Source organism: Phalacrocorax aristotelis, chromosome 8, assembly GCF_949628215.1.
Source record: "Phalacrocorax aristotelis chromosome 8, bGulAri2.1, whole genome shotgun sequence".
In the NCBI taxonomy this organism is placed as follows: Eukaryota; Metazoa; Chordata; class Aves; order Suliformes; family Phalacrocoracidae; genus Phalacrocorax; species Phalacrocorax aristotelis.
The window spans coordinates 14,196,445-14,213,482 of record NC_134283.1 but is presented as its reverse complement, the minus strand read 5'-3'; positions in this window follow the sequence as shown (position 1 = coordinate 14,213,482).

Here is a 17,038-nt window from a genome sequence, read left to right as displayed (position 1 = left end):
GGCTTAGCTGCATGCTGAAGGGCACCAGCCCTATGCCTTGCTGGTGGGTCAGTACACAGGGACATGCTTAAAACTTATTATAATTTAACTGTAGTTCCTTTTTGTTTGAAAAACGGTCCTGTGTTTTCTTTATAAGTTGAAAGGAGTTTGTTTCCATTGCAGTTCGTTTGAAGCTAAGGGCTGGAAGGCTTAGGGAGGTACAAAGACACCCAGCTTCTTGTGAGGGTCCTCTTGAAAGCTGCAGTGAGAAGCCAGGCAAGGGTGGGATGTCACTGGCAGAGGCTGTACAGCAAAACCCACACAGCCGAAGCAGCTTCAGGGCTAATGCTGTACCCAGAGGCTGAGCTCAGCATCAGAGGGAAGTGTCTCTTTCTGTGACTTTCCCATTGTTATGTGTCGCCTCTCACCTTGACACCTGTTCAAGGCCAGCTTCTGCCAGGCATGGCTGGGGACCAGTGGCCAGATGATAGGTGCTCGGTGACCTACAAAAATGTTGCAATTTTCATACATTCCTCGCTGGTTAAATAGCCACATTACAACTTGAACTTGTTTTGTTTTGTTTTCTTTTTGGAAGTCCTTATAACAAGGCTTCAGGGGGAATAAGCATAGAAGTCAAACCTCTTTCATCTGGGAAATTGCCTTCCAACATCAGGGGAACTACAGGAAAGGGAGGCTTTGCTTGTTTCCAGGCTGCACATGCTCCTGTCCAGGAGTTTTCATCATCATGAAACTTCTGTGGCAAGCTGAACTCAAACATTGGAGGGGTAAAAACATGGGAGGCATGTTTGGTGTCCTCAGTGTTACAGACAACTGCTGGACACGGTGAAAATAATCTGATGAAGAATAATTGACCTCTATCAGAAATGTTAATGGAACATTTCTGTTGGAAGGGAATTACATGGTCATGTTTGTATGGCTTTTCATAGGAAAATATTTCATATTAATTGGCTACAGGACAAATCTTAGGGTAGAAAATGCCTCTTCATGTCTGGTTCTATATAGAAACCAATGAGGTAGAGCAAATTTGTTGCTAACTTGCAGCTTATATAGTATTTCATTTATTGGAGAGTCTAGTTGAATCCTAAACCTGCTGTTATATACCCAGTTATGGAGCAAACACTTGAAGCTCTCTACTGGTTTAATATACTATTTGCTTAATGGGCCATTGACATAATCATTTGATATAGATCCCAGTCATACCATGTTACTAAGCCATGATATATTAATATAGCTGCATATTAATGGTGGAGGGCAAGCATGCTATATTATTATCCATGACCAATTAGTTTCTGTCTATCTTAGGGACACACTTATCTAGGTGTTAGTCTTTATGGGCCTGATTTTTAAAAGTCTGAGTATTCCTAGCTTCCACTGAAGCAAACTGTGTTTCTTGATGGATCCATTATTCAGGGTTACTTGTAGCCCTCTGTCTAATATAATATGTGAGTATGTCGCTGTAACTGTATACTTCCACTTGCAGTTGGAGATTTTTATGTTTAATTGCTGTTAACTGTTTTCTACTATTTTTTATCCAATGGACAATCAAATAAGGCTTTTCTTTCCCTTTTTAGCTTTCTACTTGATCAGTCAGAAGATGGCCTAAAAAGTCAGAAGGGACTGCTTATGTCAGGAAAGCATGATACTTTGCAGAGTTTCATTAATATAATACATTAATATAATATTAATATAATACATCACAAACAGGGTTATTGTGCTATGGTTACAATATGTAGTGTAGCACTGTACAGCAGAAAATATGATCTCTTCTGTCTTTCACCCCCCTCATGCTCAGATTATTAATAACCACATGAAAATATGAGGGACCAGCATGCAGATTCTGCTCTTTGTGGGATGCCTGCAGAATTAAGTGATCATTATAAATAGGAGGCAAAATTGGCATTTTATCTGTCTCATAAGCTGTAATTAAGTAGCTGATTTCTTCCTAATGTGGCAGCAACAGTGGCTATCGAGAGAAGGAGAAAGGGTAATAGTCTTCTCGATCAGTTCTGGGAGGATGCCTTATACAGAAAAATAAAGTACAGAAACTGTAGGTGTGACAAAGGAACGCAAGAGTAAATTATAAGGACTAAAATAAGAGGTTTGATTTGCAGAGAGATTGGAAAGGATGGGATGTTTAAATGTATGGGTGAAAGAAAAAAGGGTGGGACATTCTGGATACTCAGAGCACTAGAGGCAGTGTGTATGAGCCACAGGGAAGACAGTGCTGGAGGGGAGAAGAAAGGAACTCAGATGCATGAGGAGCTCAGGCAGCTGTTTTGGAGTAGGTATTTTTAATATTCTGGACTGGTTTTAAGGTTAAAATTCAAATGCAAAAATAAAGGAACAGACCTCTTGAAGAAAAGCAGGTGAAATCTCTTGATAGTTGCTGAACAGTTACCAGAGAAACCACCATCCTGCCCATCTCACCTCCGCTGATGGTGATGCTCACAGGGAGCACACAGGCTGCTCTGCATAGCAGTCCCACACTTAGCCTGAGTGATGAGAGGCACCTCCTGTGACTCTTTTCTGCAGTGTGAAGACTATCCTATGTTCCCTGCTAGAGTCCTGGCTGTTTTCCCTAGGGTATAATGGGGACTTGTAAAAGTATCTTTAAAAGAGGCTCTGCTAAGCATCTTAAATTGTGTACTTGGTTAATATCATGTGTAGATGTACATGTTCCATGCTTGCTAATTCACAGAGTGCTATTCATGCTGTGCACTGGATAATGTAAAATCCTGTAGAAAGTGTAATATGGGAGAATATAATTAAAACTGTATGATGTGGCTGCACCAAGTAACCGAACTGAGGTCTCAAAGAAAGCCTACGCTTTGCCAATTTTAACTTACCATGTTTGATTTTTTGTCGCACTATCATAATTTAATGTTGGTAATTGTAAATAACTTTAAGTTTTTTGGATGGAGGAACATGCCCCTCCCTTCCTTCCCAAGTTGTTCTGCATAGATAATGTCGGATCTGACAGCCTGAGACAGGCGAAGCTGCTGCAGCTCCACGATCCAACCAGCAGTGAGGCTGAAGATGTATTCCCAGTAGGCACTTGTATTCACTGCATAAATATGTATGTATATATATATATATACACACACGCATACATATATAGACAAAGCTGGCAACACAGATCAGACATGAATAGAGCGCTTGCACAAATGCAGGCACCACCAACAGCTTCATCCTGCTTCCCTCTCTGGCTAAGCAGGATGGAGGGCCGCTAGTGAGAATGACAGTGTGTGTATATATGCAAGGTGCAACCCTACAGCAACCGCACTCAACCACCTGATCTGCCCAGTAGCTCCCTTCCTCAGGAGTGCTTAGTTTGGGTTGCCACCTACCATCCTGCCCCTGTGCTCCTTTGGGCTTTTACAGGCTGATGGGCCCCAAGGAGTTGCCATTGCAAAGAGGGAGGCTTGGTGCTCTTGCTGACTAACAGAGGAGACATTGAGGACTGTCAGCTGCTGCTGTGCTCAGCTCACAGGGCTGGCCAGGGCTGCCAGTAATGCCCGTCCTCTGATGTTCTTCCTTTCACTCCCTGGAGTGGATGACATCTCCTCGATTCTCCCCGAACCCTTTGGTGGGTCCTACCTGCCTGCTTCACTTGCAGAGTCCTCCTGGACCTGCTGTGGGGTGGAGCAAAGACGGTCCAAGGCCCTCTCCAAAAAGTCCCTGCAGAGGCTGGGGGAGGAATATGGACGTGCACAGATTATCCTGCTTGAACTTAGACAACTGGCAGCCATATGTGTAAGCAAACAAAGTTTTACTACTTCTCTCTAAAAGAGATCATTTAAAAAGCTTTATTTTCTTGCCAGTTGGCTAAGAAGTGAGCAAGGAACAATAGATTCAAGCTGAAATAATTTGCATTTATGATGAAGACAAGGAATATCTACCTTGCATTTTCCTAAAAAAGAAAAATTAGACCCCATTTTTAATTAACTGATAAACTATTAATCAAATTTTTGCAATGTTAGGTGACACATTATTCATTTAGATAGAATGACTGAACTTAAACTAATCAAATCTGATTTGCCCACATATGCTTGATTGAAATACATTTTAACTAGCATATACAAAGAGAAAATCTTGGATTTCTTACCTAATCTTCAGAGTATACTGCTGAGTTAATAAGGGCAGTTTTTTTTTAAATGAGACCACCATTTCTTAATCTGCATATCAAAATCAAGAGCAACTTAATTGCAAAACACATATTCCTGAAATCTAATCATTATACTGCTTTAGGGTATTTTATTGAAGCATGTTAAATTATGGACAGAATATTAATGATGAAGCTAATCAAACCCAATTAGTCACTTCTAACAATAGTCACATAAATATACGAGTCAGGTACTAAAGTACTGTAGGTATGATTTTAAGGTTTTTTTAATATAAAATTCATGTGGTATATATGAATTAGATACTCATTATTTTTAATCTAAGAATCTAGGACAAGTAATTTCAAAGAAAAAGTGATATGCCAGAAAGCAATAGGACTTGTCCCTTAGCATTAGAACTGACACTCCTGATTTTTGAATATATAAGCGCCACCCTGATGCAAGGTTGATGGGCACATGGTTAGCAGGACAGAAGGGTGGATCTGCCAGAGTTCACAAATGTGGGAAGATGGATGTGCACACACAGTTTTCTCTCCCGCTTGCTTTGTGATTACCATGACCGCACAAACTAGTCATCTGTGTGAGCAGTCTAGTCTCATACTGCCAGGTACAAGATTTGCATATGCTGCTATAATAATAGTATATAATAATTACAGATTTATTATGTCTGTATTAAAAATCAGCATCATCCTTTAAGCTTAGACACAGCATCTTGTAGAGATTTAAGCATAATGCTTATCTTCATGCTGATTCCATTTGAGTGTACTTTGATATTGATATTTTGGGTGGCTTTCAGTTTGTTTCAGCTTCCTACTTAATAATTAGGGGAGGGCAGCTGTTATCTGACTTTAGGTCTATCTACTCTATCAGAAAAACCCACACAATGCAGGGGTCACAGATGACCTTCTACTGATGTGCCTTTTGAAAGATGATGTGTTTTGAAAATCCTTTTAAATTGTAACTCTTACACTTTCCATAATTATTCAGGTCACATAAAAGAATGACTTAGTGTATTTATAACCTCTTTTTGCACTTTCAGATTTAAGGACATGTATTTTCTAATTTGAAATAATCTAATTTTTAAAAGGGGTATCCATAAATAATAGGTATGGTTTTAGTGCCAGACAGGGAAGCCCTGACAGGATTTGTGATGCCATTGGTGCCGGCAGTTGTACTGTGTGTCAGGGAACCGAACAGCACTTTCCTCCTACAAGCTGCGATTACTGGTGGCTCAGTCACTGCACTGCTGCATGGCCCTGCACAGGGCTGTCACAGGCCAGGTGTGAGGGCTAGCAAGGGTGCCAGGTGCTGGGGAAAAAAGACTCTGAAGCCTCCCCCTGCTAGATTTCAGGGAAATGAGTCTTGGGTGATGAGCAGGGAGAGCTGCTGTCAGGTGGCAAAGTGGGAAGTGAGGCAAGAAAGGGGGATAATGGCTTTTGTATGGAGCTGTCAGGTACAGTGTGAGGCTGGAGCCCCAGATGGGCACCAGCAAGGGCGGGGGGTGGATTTGGATAACCATCACACAGCTCTGTGGTAGTGAGCAGGTTGCTGTGCAAGGGGCCATCTGGGAGTGGGTTCATGGGGCTACGCCTGCCCTGGCAGTGGCTGGCTCCCAGGAGGGGTGGCTGAGGCATGGCTCTCAGGGGGTGCTGCATGTGCTGCTGAGGGTGCAACTCGCTTTTCCACACTGATTCCTTCTCTAATAACAAGATCACATGCAGGTGCTTGTGCTAGTTACCAACCAAACCATGTTGGCTCTTGTGTTTAGCAAATAGTTCCATATTAGAGACTCAGGCAGTCCCCGCAGAAGATGCTGGTGGCGGGGAGCAGCCCTGGTCTACCGATGACCACGTTGGCAACAATCTGTAATGACACTGGGATCTGCAAAGGGTTTTCTCAAATCAGTGTAAGATTAGTTGAAATTCACTTCTATGAAAAGAAAATACTTCAGTGAAACAAAAGCTGCTATTAGAAGTAGCAGTAGAGCTTTAGATTTAGATAAGATTTAGATTTCTACCTGCTGTGCAATTCCAAATTGGTTTGTCATAAATAGTGTTCATGTCCACAAAAACAGGCTGAGAGACCAAGGGCTATCTGAACTGATACACGCTTATGTGCTTTTAATGTGAGTGTTAGCTTTCTCCAAAAGGAATCAAAAGCTTCTGGCAAGTTTGAAAAGGGGGATGATGACTCATACTGCATTGTAAGTAGTCAAATTAAGACTTCCTCTACTTCATAAACTCTTCTGGAAACCTACCTATGCTCTAAAGGCCACCGGCTATTTTATTCTCTATTTCATTATGAAAAGAAGATTGAGATGTGACTCAATTATAATGTATAAGCACCTTCATGGGAAGAAATACAGGGTGCAAGAGCGCTCTCTCACCTAGCGGGGAACTGTGTCAGAAGAATCCCTGTCTCAAAACTGAAGTTCATATCAGAAATAAGGCAGTGGTTTCAAAGTAGCTGCTGGAACTCTCTGTTGGGATTTGTGATGGGTTTTACCTCTCTCTTTGTCTTCAGACCATAACAAGATGTCTCTGAATTATATTTTTTAGTTATGTAGATGCTGTTAATCAGAGTATAAGTATTAAGCTTAATGCAAGGATATTTTGGTGGTCTAGTAGCTTTTGCTGTGTAAGATGAGATAGATGATCTAATAGTCCTTTCTTGCCTTAACGTCTCCAGATTCATGTATTGTACTTCCTTGCCCATGGCAGTTGAACTTCAACAAGTACATGTTGCTGTCTTGTGAATGCAAGAGGAAACTACTGGTTCCTTGATTTTTCTAGGGTTTCAGACACATAACACAGTATTGTCCACACCAAAAGAACACTTGCAATTAAAGAATTTAGTATTTCTTTCCTCTCATTCCCAAATAATATCTGGTTGCTCCTACTATTGTTACATTAAAAGTTAATTTTCTCAAAGTCTGAATATATGCAGTATTACAAATGCATGCTGCAGCTGTGTGAGCTCAGTGGTGGCTGCCTTCAGTGTTGCCTTTGCAAAAGGGACAGTGACTGCCTGTGCAATCCCTTGGACAAAGGCACATCTGTCTTGTGCAGACAGTTAAGTGTCTGTTGGTACTGAAGACCCACCTTGGTGGGCAGGAGCAAATCAGATCATAGTGTACAGCAATTTGGGGGAAGATCCATTTCAACCATAGCTTACTATAGTGTTTTATAAGGATAAAATGGGACACTGCTGTGCTGGTTTTGGCTGAGAAGGGGGTTAATTCTCTTCACTGTAGTGCCTGTAGTAGTCAGGGTCCTTTCCAGCTTCCCATGCTCTGCCACGTGGGCAGGAGGCTGGGAGGGGCGGGGCCATGGCCGGGGCAGCTGACCCTGACTGGCCAACGGGGTGTTCATTCCATACCATGTGATGCCATGACCAGTATATTAATGGGGGAGTTGCAGCTCAGGGACTGGTGGTGTCAGGTTGGTGGGTAGTGAGCAGCTGTGTCAGGTGCTGGTTGTTTTGGTGGTTCATTCCCCACCCACCCCAGGTTTCATGCCTCTCATTGTCTTCCTTTCCACTGTGTTTTTGTTGTTTTATTTTAATTATTAAACTGTTCTTATCTCAACCCATGAGCTTTACCCTTCTGATTCTCTTCCCCCATCCCACCGGTGGGGGAGTGAGCAAGTGGCTGCGTGGGGCTGAGTTGCTGGCTAAACCACAACAACGGTGAACTAGTTAAAGCTTATTAGCTGGGTGGTTATTAAATCCTGCCTATACTGCAAATAAAAAGATACTTTGCTGTAGCTAAACTACTTCAGCATGGCTGGAGTACAGGTCTGTCTATGTCTGCAGTGTGACTTTGGACCCAGCAAGCTGCATACAGTGGTATTTGAATTCATCAGTGTTTCAAAAGAACATTAAAATTTAACAAGTACATTTAACTAAAAATCTATATCTAAATAGCATGGAGGTAGTGATAAAAAGGAGGTAATTCAGGCTAAGATATTGCATTAACTTCCCTGTGAATGGACCTTTCAGACAGTGTGGAGCCAGGTTGAAGTCACTGAACTAATGCCAGTTTCTTTACTCAGAGGCCATGCAGCCTGGCCTCAGTTTAGAGGGGTGTCATCGCCTCCTCTTTTGCTTTAACAGGATTTTTTTTAAATTTTTGACAAGGCTGAAAAAAAATATTCACAAACCCAAACCCTCACTTTGTAGGGTACTGAATTCTTTGCTAGTACTACAAAGGTATTTTGGTATTAGAATAATCTTTCTGGAAAGCTTTTTTCCTCCCCAATGGGTCCACTGAACCTGGGCAAGAGCATATTACTCCAACTTTACCAGTGACTTTATTAAGGCTAGTTTCTATCTCTGTAATAAGCGAACTTTGTGTATATTACGGCACAGGTTCTGAAATATTAGAAAAATATTAACTCCATATAACTTTGCATGATTCCTTAGAAGTGTCTACTGTAACAAGAATGACAGTCTGTCCATTGCCATTGTCTTCCTATGCCATGCTCAAACACCTCCGAAAGGCTAAAGGAACACAGCCCAGATCCCTTGAATTCTTTTAATCAATGATGAAATTAAAGTGCTTACACAATATTGTAGAGCAGTCTGCAAATACTGAGTCACCACAGTGAGTCATCAGTTCTCCTATAAAAATTACTGAAAATCATTATTGTGTGATTTATTTCCCTGGCAGTTTATCTGAAAATAAAAATCGGACCCAGATTTCCTCAAAGCCTCCACTTCTCAGCTCTTTCAAAACTGAAAGTTAACAGCGAAAGCTGCTGCCTGAGTTTAAAATCCCTTCTCCTGTATGAGCCACGGGTATGCAGCATACCCAGCACACCCAGTTCCTGGGGTGTGCATCAGCGGGTGAGAGCTCCAAGCACAGACCGCTCCTACCTAGCAGACATATATTGCTGTGTTTCCACATGCCTTTCATTTCAGAGAAGCACTGCAGAACTGCAGGTGAGGTATTGTGGAGCAACTCCTCTTCTGTAAGTCTCTTACTTGGCTTCTGGATGATCGCAAGGTTAATTTGGAGGGTTGGCTATAAAGAAAGGCCGAAGAAGGGTTTGCTGTTGCTTGGTGTGCTGCTGTTTATAGCTGTGCAATGAGTGACACATCCTCCTCCTGTGAGCAGGGAATCCATAGATATTTGCAGCCAAGTTTCCAAGCTATACAGGTCAGGGCAGACCCGTGGGCTACAAAGATTTGTGTGTACTCTCTTCTGGGGACACATGGGTTAAAGCAGAGACAGAATAAAAGCCTGACTCTATTGAAATGAGTGGCAAAACTCCCATTCACTCTGGATTGTCAAAATGATCCTTAGAGCCCCCAAAGATTTGTGTTCTGTTAATAATTATTACTTTTAAATATAGAAGTTTACTTTTATGTAAAACTTGTAACTTGGCAACCACAAAATGCACATGTCTATAATGAATAACTGTGTGAGCCTATTATTCCCACTCTCCTCCATTCTCATCCCTTCCTATGCTTTACCTGCTATTCATCTGTCTAAATTTTAGACTGTAAGGTCCCCTGGGCAGAGAACATTTTTTGTGCTGGCAAAGCAAAGCACCTCTGTGGCTCTGTATTAAATAAGTCAAGTATTTTAGATCTGGGGAAACAAATGTTCATGTGTTTGACAATTTCAGAACATGAATGCAAGTGATCAGGCATGCATGTCTAGAGATGTGCTTTCTACATACACATATTGTTTCCTTTTAAAGACATCTGCATCTACTGAATTCAGTCCAGAATTTGGCCTAGAAGTTTACCGTTATTATGCCTCAATCCAGCAAAGCATGACTATAGGGACACTTAAAATTTAGTATACATGTAAGTGCTTTGTTGGATGGAGTCCTTCAAGATTTTGTGCATTTGTGCTCTTGTAATTTTAAAATGAAACATATTACTGAAAGTCTTCAGTTCCTTATTCTGTCATTTTCTCACTTATTTTGATTTATTATATATAAATACATCTAAATTCTAGATGCCTTTGAAAAAAAAAATTCAAAATACATTGAAATCAAACAGTGGAAATAGTATCTGCTCTTCTCTAAACCATCCTCTCTGTTCATCAGCCTGACTTCTATATGTAAACAGCAGCTCACCTGTCATGGCCCTCTCATGTCAAAAACTTGTTTTAGAAGAGAGCCTGGCTATTTTTAGCCAAGAGCAAATGTGTCTGCTCCAAAACTGAGGGTTCTTCATGCAGAAACAGCCCTACCTCCTTAGCCTCCTGAGAACGGTAAATGTTGTTACATCTGCCCTTCATTGAGCTACCACCATTGATCAAAAATCTTGTTGAGTGGGTATTCAGCAGTGCTGTCCTTCCAGTCCTGCCACCTTGGGCAATGATGTTTTGGCTGTTGGTTGACCTTTCCTTTAGGCCAGCTATAATTTTCCAGGCAAATTTAAAACCATGGAGATGCCAGCTCAGGGATGTCTGCTAGCCGTTGCTGTAGCAAAGTGGACCAGGTTTGTATGGTACTTCAAAACAGAAATGAGCTAAGATGGCCAGGCAGTAACTTTCTTGCAGTGTAATGCAGTAAATGCATGTAAACAGACATAGATTAAGGCTCATCTTGTAATTGATATGGTGCCCAGTTCAGGTTGATTAAAACAGTTTGAATGTCCCCCAAACTATTAGTCAATTAGATCAATTACATTTGATATGCTGAAGGATGTGGAAATACCTGTTTATATTTTGCATAGGAGGTGGCTTCTCAGTCCTAATTTGTTGTGTTTTATAAAATCAGATCTATTTGTACATGCGTCCTGAAAACAGAGATGGCATCTTTGGATCCATTCTCTTCTTTGGGGCCCAGGAATCCTAGCCGAAATAGCTAGGGTCATCTCACTGAGATCCACTCAAATATTTGTAGTTTACATCGTTCCACACAAAATACGCACTTAAAGTCTTCCCCCCCCCCCAAAAAAAAAAAAAAAAAAAAGAAGATAAACATCTAGTGGAGATCTTCAGGGGCGGAGAAGATAAAGCTAACTGACTTTGTTAAATCTTATTTTCTAAAGATGCTATGTGAATTTAACAGTGGTTAAAAGCGCTGGATTTACACCACTGAGCCTAGAGGCCTCCATTTCCAGTGCCACCTGCAGTGGTGGTTTATGAGATGAGGTTTGCTCTCCTAGAAGTTATAATGAGACCACCCAGTCCCATTAGAATTCAGATGGTAATGATTTCTCACTATTACCAAGGCCAGATTTGATCTGGTGATGCCAAAAAGAGTTCAAATTGTGCTACAAGTCTCCTCAGCCCAGATCCTTCAGAGACACTCTTTCTTAGACAAGTCATTTGAATTTTTCTCCCTTGAGGAGAGTCTGTGATCATATGAGTACTTCCACTGAAGCTGCGAGGACTGTCTCAGTAATTGGGATTATATGTTTAAGAAAGGGCACACAGGAGTGAATCATAATGCTTTTGGTTTTGTAGCAGCTAAATAGATGACAGTGGTTTCTGGCTTTCTTCAGTTTGTCATAGTCCTATCCAAGTTGTTTTCTTAGTGAAGATCAATGTAATGCTCAATAACGTTTGGAATTTTACTGAGAGGGATTAAACAAAATTGGTAGGATATCAGGAAAGCAAAGATGTCTTTAGAAACAAAATGCTGTATTTTAGAACAGACGTCAAGAAACAAAAGGTGAAATGAAAGGGAAGTTGGATGATAAGACAGCAGGTTTAAGCTTGTCAGGGAAACGGCCTGTTTTCATATGACTACATTTGTTAAAGTGTATAAATAAGTAAATGTAAATATATGTAAATAGTTCCCTGAAGTGAATAAGAAATTGCAATTAAATGGATAGTTATTAATTGAAAGTAGTGATAAACCCAACCTTTGTAGTTTTACTTCAGCCCTAGAAACTCAGGTAAAAAGTTTGGGAAGCAATTTAAGGCTGTGATGCTGGCTTGCTGCAGTGTAGAGAAAAGAATACACTTATTCAGGAGAAATGCCTCTTTACCACTTTGAAACAAGACAGTATGAAATACCCACTTAGCAGGCACACCTCCTTTTGGGCCTTCAACTGGCAACCAAAGGAACAGCTTCCTGAGAGTTTAACAGTGTCAAACTGGCTGTCTCTGCTACAGCAAAAATTAATGGTGTATAACCTGCTCCTGATCAATAATTAGCACAAAAACCTACCCAGTAATAGTATTTAACAGGGCCACTTCCAGTTGAGAATTCTTCATGGGTCTGGGGCAGGTGCCTGGACATGATGCACAACCTGTATTAAACACACCGTCATGGGCCAAAGTCTGACAGCCTTATTTTAGCTTGCAAAAGTGAAATGCAGCCCTTCATACAAATTGTATGTGCTATCAGCTTTGGTTTGCTTGTGCCTGTTTGCTGGTTCCTATACTGAAGGGAGTTTGTGTGTCCGAGCACTAGGAAAGTTGTGCATCTGCAGTGGGGAAGACCTCTACATCTGCTCCCTGGGTCTGTATAAGGACTTCTTTAGCTCTGCCACCCTCATCATCACCTTAGCAAATGAGTACAGGAGTAAGCAGTTTGGGAGAAAGACATCCTTAATGCCACAACCTTTTCTTTAATGGAGATGTGGATTTGGTACTGTCTGTTTAAGAAGCGAAAAGAACATATAGTATAGTATCCCTCACAAAAAAAAACCCACACCTCAGAACTTGATTCTCCGTTCACTAATGCAGGTATAAACCATTACTGGAGTCAACAGAGTTATACCAGCTTTAATCCTGGTACATATGAGAAGAGATTGAGGCCCTTAAGGTATTCAGCTATCTAGGCTATCTTTACTAATACACTGCCATGATCAGAAAGCTCTCCTCCTTTACAGAGAAAAGATGAGGGGAAAAAGCCAAGTGACACTAATCTTTTCTGAGTCAGGCTTTCCTCTTGGGTGTGACTACATGCAGAAAAGCTGAGATTTCCAGGTGATACTAATCAAAGATGGCAGAAGCAACTATAAAGCATACAAATAAAGCATCCAAGTTTCATGTATTAAACCAACCAAGACAGCGCTCACAGTAAAAAAGCTAGGACACAGTCAGCTGTGTTGCTGTGAGGGGCATGCAGCTTTATTGCATGATAGTAGCATAAAAATAAATTTTAATATTATTATTACTATCAAACACATAATAAGATTAAAACATAAGTCACACTAATAGTTGGCTATCTTGCCTTCCAAAGATACCATGTATTTTACATTGATGCCTTCTGGATCAGGAAATAGAATTTCTATAGATGATCCTACCAGAAAGCTTATAGTTTGTCCCAACTTTTCTTAAATAGCTGCCCCCAGATACGTGCAGTAATATCTGTATTTGTGTGCATACATATGGGTAATTTCTGACTATTTTCTGTATCTTGACTGAGTCCAATACACAAATTCAGGCCCCTCTTCATCATTACCAATGTAGAAACACAACATACTGTATTCATGGACTTTAAGGTCCAGCAGCTTCAACCTTAATGTAACAGAAAATCAGGCCCCTTGTTCTCCCTGCAGAGGAGAAACAAATGAACATCAGCCTACTTGATACAAAATCCTGCCAAAAAACTGAACCTGAGGGCAAATCAGTTTGATGGTTCTCAGGTACCACAGTGTTAAAGATGCTATAGTTGGGTGGATGGATGGCAAGGGAGAGGATAAGTTGGTGACACTGAGCAAAAAAATATTTAGCTGTCACCTAGTGCCTCTAAAACTATATTGTAAGCATGAGTTAAGGCGTTTAAGTATGTAACTCAAAATTTAGTAACATGTTGGTGTCACCCCTGAAACCCTGTATCTTTCTCTAAGGAGAAAAGGCAGGAGAGAAGAACATGCTAATGCCAGTATCATTTGCTGATGTTTCAGACCAACAACCATTTAAAAACCTTACTTGTTTTATACCTGGACAATGGAAGGTGTCTAGTAGTTTGACTCCATTGTCATCATCCAAACACAAAAAATACTGGCCATTTCAGACTGATTAGACTGAAGGAGATGCAGGCTTTGATCATGGTTCTGCAAGCATTGCATAGCTTCACTCGTCTACGTAGCTCCACTGAGCCCAGAGGGACTGGGTCTCCGTTCAGCTTTACCAATGGAGGGAGACTCATGGCCTTAATTTTTGGCCAGAGGAAGCTCCAAAAAGACACATGTCCAATCTTGAGAATATTAATTAGAAAAATTAATAGTGGTCTTGTTCAGAATAAAACTTCTGGATATTCTTAAATATTTGCCAGTGCACTTCTCCTCCTAGCAAGTCACAGCAACAAAGGCAGGATTTTAATCTTTAGAAGGAACCTAAGAAAGTCGCTAAAAGTTCAAAATGAGCATGCACAGTGAGCATTACAGCCAGAATTATATAAAATTCTAAGACGGCATTTTGATTATGAATTAGCTTTAACATGAGGTTAGTGGGATTCAGGGATTTTTTTGTTCCAACTACAGCAATACCTTTCACAAACTGTCCATTAGAATTAGTGCTATGCCTTGATTCAAGTCTTGTAGTCAGCCATGCAGCAGGCAGGTTGTCTACAACCAGTGATGTACTATGTTGTAACAGTTGCGGTTAAAAAAAAAAAGAAAAAACCAAAACAAAAACCAAAACCTGAAAACATTTAGTTCAGAGTCGGATCCAAGGAAAAACCCAACAGTTCTAGGATGTCCATTTCATGCCAGAAGACTGAGTATGAAATTCTCCTAATGCAGATCAGGGAGTCTGCTGTTGGCCTGGGCAGTTCTTTTACTATTCATATTATCAGACTGTCTCTGTGTGCTGACAACAGAGGTGGTCTTCATAGGTCGCATCTTGTTTTCCAAAGCTGCGTTCCTCTCACAGCAGGTCTGTCTCAGTATAAGTTATTCTCCAACTTGATAACAATGAGCTCCTTTTTGTCACTTTTCCCTGGTACCCATTTTCCAGCCAATCGAAACACAACTGTTGCTCTTTGTGCAGCTCTGCATGTATGTGCATGTACATGTGAGCTCCAAGGATGACCTGGTTCTTAACCCTCTTGTACTCGTCCATGACTTTTTGTTGCAATTCAAGTTTCTGGTCTTGCAAAACAGAGGTGTCATGGCGTCACCTTTGTTTCTCTCAGCAGAAAGACTGGCTGCAGCACATTCCCCCATCTGTCTCCTCTCGTTTTCCTCTTCCATCATGCCTGCTCTCTTTGCAGAGTAGTGGTGAACGACATTGAAGGAGTATGGGGGAAGGCACAGACTTCTTCACCAAAGGGGAATGTCTTTTGACCCAGAGTCCTGGTGTAAGGTTCTCTCCTACAAACCTGACCTCTCCAAAACTTTTATTTTAATCCTGTGCTCTCAGAGGTAGAGCTGACCCATTTATACCAAAACCTAAATTATAACACTGATTTCTTGTTCTCAAAAGCTCATAGGATCTAGCTAGCTTAGGTTCTGGTAGCATCTCTGCCAGCAGCCACATCTTTGGCCACTGTATTGGCATATCTGCTGATTGCTAAGCCATCCACTTGCAACAGAACATGTAAGCTTTGCTTATTTGCATTTACCTCACTTAATTACAGAGAGTTCTCCAGAGTCTTTCCCAAGGCTTTATGAAAATCATCTGGTAGGGCATGTAAAAGATTTAATGTAGTAAACAAGTAAACAAAAATCTGCAGCTTAGAAGGCCAAATTTCAATTTGATTTATTTTATATTCCATAGAGTTTCACTGGTGACAATGGTTTTGTACAGGTAATAAGTGCAAAAGAATGTGGCCCAGAGACAGGCTTTGTGCTCCTCTCTGGCAAATGCTGTCCCCCATCTGTTTGTCACTATTAGAACATTTCTTCATTGGCAGATGAAACACAAAATGTACAAAAGGATCCAGTAAACTATTCCATACTATCATCAGTACAACCAAATGCATACAGTCATTACTCTGATAATGATGTAGCCTCTTATTTTGGCCAACTGTCAGAAGTCTTCAGTGCAATACTTTTAGTGACTACGTGATGTACTAGTGGCACGCAAAATGGCAAAGTCTTTAGAACAGGAAACAAGAAACAACTGCAAGCCTTTACATTCTACTTAGAAAATAGTGTCTTGTGATATAAAATCCCTACTTTGTGGCTCCTCCTGTTAGTTGAGTGTTTTTTCATTGTCAGGCAAAAATTTAATATCTTAAATAAGATATATATCTTTATGTTGTGCATCTGGTTTGTCCTCCCATTGAGTTGAGACAAAATGGGATCAAACTAGAGCATTTAAAAATGTCCTGTATTTGTAGTATCTCCTCTGCGAGCCCTGTTAACTAGAGAAAAGTTTAGAAGAGGTTTTAAGCAGGCTGAAAGGGAGTTACTATGAACATTTAGAAGGATCACAAGATTTGTATAACCCATTTAAACTTGAGATACTCTTTTGCTGGTGAGCTGTTTTCTGATGACAATATATTGCTGTCTCTCGCCTATTCAGAGGATCCACAATCCCTCGCTGACAAATGCGTGCCAGAGATTTCAGCTTTCAATTATTCTTGAAGATTATGGATGTAGTTATTTCATAAACCAAACTACCCAGCTGTAGTTGCATAATTTTATTTGCAATATTGGAAGCTGTATTAAAGTCTGGCTAAAAGCTAACTTCCAGCTTGAGTAACCATGCTTTGAAAATTGTTTCTAAATTCCTCATCTGTAGAGATTTAACAAGCACTTTAAGGGGGATGGGAATCTGGATTTAGAAAAGTTCACAATACGTATTATGTCATGTATATAACATAAACAGTTGTTTTGTGGTATATACAGGGCTAGTTCTGCTCATGGAAAGGAAGCGTTGCTTCTTTTGCAGGTGAAGGAAACCCCTGATCTAAACATAGGGAAGATCAACGAATCATAGAATCCTTAAGGTTGGAAAAGACCTCTAGGATAATAAAGTCCAACCTTCAACCCAACAATACCACACCTCCCCAGGTGACCCCACCAGGCCTACCAATTTAGCAGTGAAG